The 7,102-nt window shown below is 38.9% G+C and overlaps 1 non-coding gene across 1 annotated transcript; it reads left to right on the forward strand.

The window, feature by feature from the left end:
* The first annotated feature begins 4,834 nt into the window (after positions 1–4,834).
* LOC130971566 (small nucleolar RNA R71) lies at positions 4,835–4,942 on the forward strand. Its single transcript, XR_009082779.1, has one exon. It is a non-coding gene; the product is annotated as a small nucleolar RNA R71 (small nucleolar RNA).
* The last annotated feature ends 2,160 nt before the right edge of the window (positions 4,943–7,102 follow it).

The following is a 7,102-nucleotide window of genomic DNA, read 5'->3' on the forward strand; positions in this document are numbered from 1 at the left end:
CAAGAATAAGCTGAATTGAATAGAAGAACAATAGTAATTGCATTAATACTCGAGGTACAGCAGAGCTCCACACCTTAATCTATGGTGTGTAGAAACTCCACCGTTGAAAATACATAAGAACAAGGTCTAGGCAAGGCCGTAAGGCCAGCCACCATAATCTAAGAACTAGATGTCCAAAGATGATCAAAAGATCTAAAATGATCCAAAGATGATAATACAATAGCAAAAGGTCCTATTTGTAGAGAACTAGTAGCTTAGAGTTTACAAAGATGAGTAAATGACAAAAAAATCCACTTCCGGACCCACTTGGTGTGTGCTTGGGCTGAGCATTGAAGCTTTCACGTGTAGAGACTTTTCTTGGAGTTAAACGCCAGCTTTTGTGCCAGTTTGGGCGTTTAACTCCCATTCTTGTGCCAGTTCTGGCGTTTTACGCCAGAATTCTTGAGCTGACTTGGAACGCCTATTTGGGCCATCAAATCTCGGGCAAAATATGAACTATTATACATTTCTGGAAAGCCCAGGATGTCTACTTTCTAACGCAATTGAGAGCGCGCCAATTGGGCTTCTGTATCTCCAGAAAATCCACTTCGAGTGCAGGGAGGTCAGAATCCAACAGCATCTGCAGTCCTTTTCAGCCTCTGAATCAGATTTTTCCTCAGGTCCCTCAATTTCAGCCAGAAAATACCTGAAATCACAGAAACACATACAAACTCATAGTAAAGTCCAGAAAAGTAAATTTTAACTAAAAAATAATAAAAATATAATAAAAACTAACTAAAACATACTAAAAACATACTAAAAACAATGCCAAATAGCGTATAAATTATCTGCTCATCACAACACCAAACTTAAATTGTTGCTTGTCCCCAAGCAATTGAAAATCAAATAAGATAAAAAGAATAGAATATGCAATGAATTCCAAAAACATCTATGAAGATCAGTATTAATTAGATGAGCGGGGCTTTTAGCTTTTTGCCTCTGAACAGTTTTGGCATCTCACTCTATCCTTTAAAATTCAGAATGATTGGCTTCTATAGGAAATCAGAATCCAGATAATGTTATTGATTCTCCTAGTTAAGTTTGATGATTCTTGAACACAGCTACTTTATGAGTCTTGGCCGTGGCCCAAAGCACTCTGTCTTCCAGTATTACCACCGGATACATACATGCCACAGACACATAACTGGGTGAACCTTTTCAGATTGTGACTCAGCTTTGCTAGAGTCCCCAATTAGAGGTGTCCAGGCTTCATAAGCACACTGTTTTTGCCTTGGATCACGACTTTATTTTTTTCTTTTTCTTTTTCCCCTTTTTTTCGTTTTTTTTTTGTATTCACTGCTTTTTCTTGCTTCAAGAATCATTTTTATGATTTTTCAGATCCTCAGTAACATGTCTCCTTTTTTTCATCATTCTTTCAAGAGCCAACATTCATGAACAACAAATTCAAAAGACATATGCACTGTTCAAGCATACATTCAAAAGTCAAAGTATTGCCACCACATGAAAATAATTAATCTGTTATAAAATTCAAAATTCATGCAATTCTTCTCTTTTTCAATTAAGAACATTTTTCATTTAAGAAAGGTGATGGATTCATAGGACATTCATAACTTTAAGGCATAGACACTAAGACACTAATGATCATAAGACACAAACATAGATAAACATAAGCATGAAAATTCGAAAAACAGAAAAATAAAGAACAAGGAGATTAAAGAACGGGTCCACCTTAGTGATGGCGGCTTGTTCTTCCTCCTGAAGATCTTATGGAGTGTTTGAGCTCCTCAATGTCTCTTCCTTGCCTTTGTTGCTCCTCTCTCATGATTCTTTGATCTTCTCTAATTTCATGGAGGAGGATGGAATGTTCTTGGTGCTCCACCCTTAGTTGTCCCATGTTGGAACTCAATTCTCCTAGGGAGGTGATGATTTGCTCCCAATAGTTTTGTGGAGGAAAGTGCATCCCTTGAGGCATCTCAAGGATTTTATGATGAGGAATCTCCTCATGTCCATGAGTAGGATCTCTTGTTTGCTCCATCCTTTTCTTAGTAGTATCCATGAGGACTTGGTCCAACCTTTGATCAAAGTTGACCCTTTTTGAGTTTGAAAGGGACCTCGGGGATCACCTTCTTCTTGGCCACAACTTCATAGAAGTGGTCTTGATGCACCGTTGAGATGAATCTCTCCATCTCCCATGACTCGGAGGTGGAAGCTTTTGCCTTCCCTTTCCTCTTTCTAGAGGTTTCTCCTGCCTTAGATGCCATAAATGGTTATGGAAAAACAAAAAGCAATGCTTTTACCACACCAAACTTAGAAGGTTTGCTCGTCCTCGAGCAAAAGAAGAAAGAAGAGTGTAGAAGAAGAAGAAATAGAGGAGATGGAGGTGGCTTTGTTTTTCGGCCAAGGGGGAGAAGTAGTGTGTAGGTTGTGTGAAAATAAAAGAGTGAAGATGGGTTTATATAGGAGCGGAGAGATGGGTAGGGTTCGGTTATGTATGGGTGGGTTTAGGAGGGAAAGTGGTTTGAATTTGAATGGTAAGGTAGGTAGGGTTTTATGAAGGATGGATGTGAGTGGTGAAGAAAATGGTGGGATTTGATAGGTGAGGGGTTTTTGGGGAAGAGGTATTGAGGTGATTGGTGAATGGGTGAAGAAGAGAGAGAGTGGTGGGGTAGGTGGGGATCATGTGGGGTCCACAGATCCTGAGGTGTCAAAGATAATTCATCCCTGCACCAAGTGGCGAGCAGAAATGCTCCTTTTGCCAATCCTGGCGTTAAACGCCGGGCTGGTGCCCATTTCTGGCGTTTAACGCCAGCTTGGTGCCCATTCCTGGCGTTAAACACCAGTATGGTGCCCCTTTCTGGCATTAAACGCCCAAAATAGTGCCAGACTGGGCGTTAAATGCCCATTTGCTGCCCTTACTGGCGTTTAAACGACAGCAAGCTTTTCCTCCAGGGTGTGCTGTTTTTCTTTCTATTTTTCATTCTATTTTTGCTTTTTCAATTGTTTTTGTGACTTCACATGATCATCAACCTACAGAAAACATAAAATATCAAAGGGAAATAGATAAATATAACATTGGGTTGCCTCCCAACAAGCGCTTCTTTAATTTCAGTAGCTTAACAGTGGGCTCTCATGGAGCCTCACAGATACTCAGAGCAATGTTGGAACCTCCCAACACCAAACTTAGAGTTTGAATGTGGGGGTTCAATACCAAACTTAAAAGTTGGTTGTGGCCTCCCAACACCAAACTTAGAGTTTGACTGTGGGGGCTCTGTTTGACTCTATTTTGAGAGAAGCTCTTCATGCTTCCTCTCCATGGTAACAGAGGAATATCCTTGAGCCTTAAACACAAAAGATTCTTCATTCACTTGAATGATCAATTCTCCTCTGTCAACATCAATCACAGCCTATGTTGTGGCTAGGAAGGGTCTGCCAAGGATGATGGATTCATCCATGTACTTCCCAGTCTCTAGGACTATGAAATCAGCAGGGATGTAATGGTCTTCAACCTTTACCAGAACATCCTCTACAAGTCCATAAGCTTGTTTTCTTGAATTGTCTGCCATCTCTAGTGAGATTTTGCAGCTTGCACCTCAAAGATCCCTAGCTTCTCCATTACAGAGAGAGGCATGAGGTTTATGCTTGACCCTAGGTCACACAGAGCCTTCTCAAAGGTCATGGTGCCTATGGTACAAGGTATTGAGAACTTCCCAGGGTCCTGTCTCTTTTGAGGTAATCTCTGCCTAGTCAAGTCATCTAGTTCTTTGGTGAGCAAAGGGGGTTCATCCTCCCAAGTCTCATTACCGAATAACTTGTCATTTAGCTTCATGATTGCTCCAAGGTACTTAGCAACTTGCTCTTCAGTGACATCTTCGTCCTCTTCAGAGGAAGAATACTCATCAGAGCTTATGAATGGCAGAAGTAAATCCAATGGAATCTCTATGGTCTCATTATGAGCCTCAGATTCCCATGGTTCCTCATTAGAGAACTCATTGGAGGCCAGTGGACGTCCATTGAGGTCTTCCTCAGTGGTGATCACTGCTTCTTCCTCCTCTCCAAGTTCGGCCATGTGGGTCATGTTAATGGCCTTGCATTCTCTTTTTGGATTCTCTTCTGTATTGCTTGGAAGAGTACTAGGAGGGAGTTCAGTAATTTTCTTGCTCAGCTGTCCCACTTGTGCCTCTAAATTCCTAATGGAGGACCTTGTTTCAGTCATGAAACTTTGAGTGATTTTGATTAGATCAGAGACCATGGTTGCTAAGTCAGAGTGGCTCTGCTTAGAATTCTCTGTCTGTTGCTGAGAAGATGATGGAAAAGGCTTGCCATTGCTAAACCTGTTTCTTCCACCATTGTTGTTGTTGAAACCTTGTTGAGGTCTCTGTTGATCCTTCCATGAGAGATTTGGATGATTTCTCCATGAAGGATTATAGGTGTTTCCATAGGGTTTTCCCATGTAATTCACCTCTTCCATTGAAGGGTTCTCAGGATCATAAGCTTCTTCTTCAGATGAAGCGTCCTTTGTACTGCCTGGTGCAGCTTGCATTCCAGACAAACTTTAAGAAATCATATTGACTTGCTGAGTCAATATTTTGTTCTGAGCCAGTATGCCATTCAGAGTATCAATCTCAAGAACTCTTTTCTTCTGATTCGTCCCATTGTTCACAGGATTCTTTTCAGAAGTGTACATGAATTGGTTATTTGCAACCATTTTAATGAGTTCCTGAGCTTCTACAGGCGTCTTCTTTAGATGAAGAGATCCTCCAGCAGAGCTGTCCAATGACATCTTGGATAGTTCAGACAGACCATCATAGAAGATACCTATGATGCTCCATTCAGAAAGCATGTCAGAAGGACACTTTCTGATCAATTGTTTGTATCTTTCCCAAGCTTCATAGAGGGATTCACCTTCCTTCTGTCTGAAGGTTTGGACTTCCACTCTAAGCTTACTCAACTTTTGAGGTGGAAAGAACTTTGCCAAGAAGGCATTGACTAGCTTTTCCCAAGAGTTCAGGCTTTCTTTAGGTTGTGAGTCCAACCATATCCTAGCTCTGTCTCTTACAGCAAAAGGGAATAGCATAAGTCTGTAGGCCTCAGGTTCAACCCCATTGGTCTTGGCAGTGTCACAGATTTGCAAGAATTCAGCTAAAAACTGATGAGGATCTTCCAATGGAAGTCCATGGAACTTGTAATTCTGTTGCATTAGAGAAACTAATTGAGGCTTAAGCTCAAAGTTGTTTGCTCCAATGCAGGGATAGAGATGCTTCTCCCATAGAAGTCGGGAGTAGGTGCAGTAAAGTCATCTAGCACCTTCCTTGCATTGTTGGCATTGTTGTTGTTTTCGGCTGCCATGTCTTCTTCTTGTTTGAAGATTTCTGTTAGGTCCTCTACAGAGAACAAGAATGCTTTTGTCTTTGTTCCTGCTCATATGAAAGAGAAGAGAACAAGAAAATATGGAATCCTCTATGTCACAGTATAGAGATTCCTTAAGGTGTCAGAGGAAAAGAAGAATAGAAGGAGGAGGTAGAAGAATTCAAACTTATCAAGGGAGATAGAGTTCGAATTGTGCATTGAGGAGTAGTGTTAGTCCATAAATAGAAGGATGTGAGAAGAGGGGAAGAAATTTTCAAAAATTAAAGTGAATTAATTAAAAGAAATTTTGAAAAAAAGTAATTGATTTTCGAAAACTAAGATTGGGAAAGAAATAAAGTGATTTTTGAAAAAGATTTTTGAAAGTAGAAATCAAAAAGATATGATTGAAAACTATTTTGAAAAAGATGTGATTAAAAAGATATGATTGAAAAGTTATGGTTTTAAAAAGATATGATTTGAAAAACAATTTAAAAAGATTTGATTTTAAAAATTAATGACTTGGCTAACAAGAAATTTAAAAGATATGATTCAGACATTAAACCTTTCTCAACAGAAAAGGCAACATAATTGAGATGTTGAATCAAATCATTAATTGTTAGCAAGTATTTTTGAAAAAGGAAAGAAATTGATTTTGAAAATATATGATTGAAAAGATATGATTTGAAAAAGATTTGATTTTGAAAAATTATGAAAACTTGAAAAAAATTTGAATTAAAAACAGAATCTTCCCTCTTGTGCCATCCTGGCGTTAAACGCCCAGAATTGTATCCATTCTGGCGTTTAACGCCCAAAATGCTACCCTTTTGGGCGTTAAACACCCAGCCAGGTACCCTGGCTGGCGTTTAAACGCCAGTTTTCCTTCTTCACTAGGCGTTTTGAACGCCCAGCTTTTTCTGTGTAATTCCTCTGCTGTATGTTCTGAATCTTCAATTCTCTGTATTATTGACTTGAAAAGACACAAATTAAAAAAAATTGAATTTTTAATGATGAAGAATAATCAAAATGCCACTAAGATCAAATAAACAACGCATGTGAGACACCAAACTTAGAAGTTTGTATACTACTGACACTAACAAATTGAGAATGTACATGAGAAACAACAAAACACTCAAGACAAGAGAATTTAAAGATCAGAGCAAGGAAATCATCAAGAACAACTTGAAGATCAATGAAGACACATGATTGAATTCGAAAAAAATGCAAGAAGAATAGAAACATGCAGTTGACACTAAACTTAAAATGAGACACTAGACTCAACAAGAAACAAAAAATATTTTTGGTTTTAAGATTTTATAATTTTTTTTTTGGATTTTTTTTTTGAAAATTGAGAGAAAAAGAAAATAAGGATATCAAAATTCTTAATGAGAATTCCAGGAATCATGCAATGTTAGTCTAAAGCTTTAGTCTAAAGAAATTAGACATGGCTAGCCAAGTTTCAGCAGGACATTACATTCAAGAGCTAAATTGATGAGAATCAATCAGCTTTGGTGATGATAAGAACATCACCTTGAAACACTAGAATTCATTCTTAAGAACTCTGAAGAAAAATACCTAAGCTAAGCAACAAGATGAACCGTCAGTTGTCCAAACTCAAACAATCCCCGGCAACGGCGCCAAAAACTTGGTGCACGAAATTGTGATCAGCAATGGTGCCATCAACATGGTACGCTCAATTGCAATCTCAACTCTTTATCACAACTTCGCACAACTAACCAGCAAGTGCACTGGGTCGTCC

This window comes from Arachis stenosperma, chromosome 3 (assembly GCF_014773155.1).
Source record: "Arachis stenosperma cultivar V10309 chromosome 3, arast.V10309.gnm1.PFL2, whole genome shotgun sequence".
Classification (NCBI taxonomy): domain Eukaryota; kingdom Viridiplantae; phylum Streptophyta; class Magnoliopsida; order Fabales; family Fabaceae; genus Arachis; species Arachis stenosperma.